Source organism: Acomys russatus, chromosome 32, assembly GCF_903995435.1.
Source record: "Acomys russatus chromosome 32, mAcoRus1.1, whole genome shotgun sequence".
NCBI classification, from domain to species: domain Eukaryota; kingdom Metazoa; phylum Chordata; class Mammalia; order Rodentia; family Muridae; genus Acomys; species Acomys russatus.
The window spans coordinates 14,076,848-14,079,239 of record NC_067168.1 but is presented as its reverse complement, the minus strand read 5'-3'; the positions used below and the strand labels follow the sequence as shown (position 1 = coordinate 14,079,239).

The 2,392-nt window shown below is 39.0% G+C and overlaps 1 pseudogene; it reads right to left on the bottom strand.

The window, feature by feature from the left end:
• Positions 1-409: 409 nt before the first annotated feature.
• On the bottom strand, positions 410-872 carry LOC127183869 (40S ribosomal protein S10-like; annotated as a pseudogene).
• Positions 873-2,392: the final 1,520 nt, after the last annotated feature.

The window sequence follows — 2,392 nt, the reverse complement described above, 5'->3', positions numbered from 1 at the left end:
TGGTTGGGACTATGTTAAATCTGAAACTCAAGTCATAAAGAGCTGACGTCTTAATATCATTGTCTTCCTACCCATAGATATGGAATATATCTCTATTTAGTTGTTTCAGTGCCTTTCTTTAGAGGTTTGTGATTTTCCTTCTATAGATACTCCATAGATTTATTGGTTTATCCCTAAATATTAGTTTTGGGAGATGATGAAGTTTTTTTTTTTTTAACATCAAATTACTTTTTACAATTGCCGGCATATTGGATAGCAGTTGACTTTAGTATATCCAGTAGATATTGTACAAGGTACAAAATTGTATTGTCCAACCTTGTTTTAATTGATTATTAATTCCAAGGTATTCTTGTGTATTTTTTGGCTCTTTTACATCAACAATCATGTTATCTGTGAACATTTTATAAGTTTATTTAACACAACACATTCTCCCAACTTCGCTGAGGCAGCTGACCACGGCCACGACCAAAGCCTCCTCTGCTTTCTTGTCAGCACCAGGGGGCACAGCACTCCTTCTGTAGGTGTCTCTGTCTGCCTCCCCTTTTGTGAGTCTTGCAGGTCGCTCACCCTCTGGACCTTTGGGCCAAGGCCTGCCAGTCTCTGGACAGCTCTGGAGGTAGGCGGAGGTAGTCTCGGAGATACTGGATGCCCTCATTCATAAGGTACCAATTGAAATGTCTCCATGCAAACTGCTCCTTCCCGTTGCCTTGAGACTTGAGAGACTGCATGGCCTTCATAACATGAAGACTGGATACATTCTTGTCTGCCAGCTCTGGGTGTTCGGGCATATGGACATCTTTCCTGGCAATCATCACTCCTTCCTTAAAAGGGAGTTCATAGATGGCGATCCTGTTCTTCTGAGGCATCAACATCGCGGTGGCTGCAGGGTCCGAGGTGGAGGCTGGAAAAGCTGTAACCATTTTTTAAGTGCAGAAAGATTTGTTTTCAGGGGGGACTCTGGACTATCTCTGCATGAGAGTGGAAGAAGATCTATCTGCCTGTAGCAGCAGGGATGTGTAGGGAGCACATCTCACACGGAGTTGAGCAGGCAGCAGAGAGTTTGGACCAGAGGCCCAAGGGTTGTAACGTTCAAGGTCTTCCCATGATAATCTATTTTTCTAAGCTACAGATATGCCAAACAGTGCAACCAGCGTGGGGCCAGGTGTTCAAGCCCATGAGCCTTGGGGGCTGTTTTACATTTAAACAGCATGTTCTGTCCTTACTTCAAACTAGCCATAAGTGCTATGCTGTTGTATTTCCAAGTCTCCACTCTTCCGCATTAACATCAATAACATCATAGTTTTAAATTACAAATGTCTATTCTTTTTATATACGGAACAACTGAATGTCACATATTAATTTGTATCCTTTTATTTTCTTCTTTTTAGTTTTTTTTGAGAGAGAGAGAGAGAGAGAGAGAGAGAGAGAGAGAGAGAGAGAGAGTTGGGTGGGAAGGGAGGACCTGGAAGGAGCTGCTGGGCAAGAAGAGAACATGATCAAAATACAGTGTACGGAAAAACATCTTTAGATAAAAAAGAAAATTTACACAATGGAAAGGAAAATTAACATTTTTAAAAGAGTCTAAGCATAAATAACAAAAATAAATGGTGAAAAGGAAGGCTATGAACCGTTCAATTGAAGCTATGATGGCTGTGGCAGAGGCCAACTCAGGAAAGGGAGGTTAGTACATAAACTAGTAGTAGAAAGAAATATGCAAAGGGGTCTTGTTCATGTCCAAGATTCAGAAAGTCTATAATTATTTCATTCACATGTAAAATAAGCTAAAGAGTGTATTTTAGTATCAAAAATGTCAAATTTTATATTTACTTTTCAACAAGGATTTCCTTGTCTAGAATCTGAAATTTTCATTTTCATGGATATTATTAATTTCTTTAGATAAATATGAATTTATGTGTTGTTGGTCCATATTAATTCTTTAGTTTCTTCTGAGGAAAAAAAAACTGGACAGGTATGAAATGGAAAAAAATCACACATATCTGCACATACTGTTTTATTTTTAGTACAATATAGTGCTCTCACATATAAATGGTAAAATGTGACACTACATTGATATAATGTGATATGTATTGAATAACCTAACTGGGCACCTTTAGTATGTATTGGCGATATTTTTATTATGAAAAACCAATGCCCTTTGCTTGTGTATAAATTCTCTGAAGCCATAAAGGGATAACGAGAAAAGACTGTGGTAGTCAGTCAGATTCCTCCAACTGCCATTTATACTTTCTCTTCACTCTCCTGCTGAAGTTACATGTTCTGGAGATAAATTTGGATCTCTAAATTAGGACCCAGGGTGGCTGCAGAATTAGTGACGTGAGCATACGTCAGGAGCGATGGCCACAGTTTGCATCTACTCTGAAGAGGTTAGTGC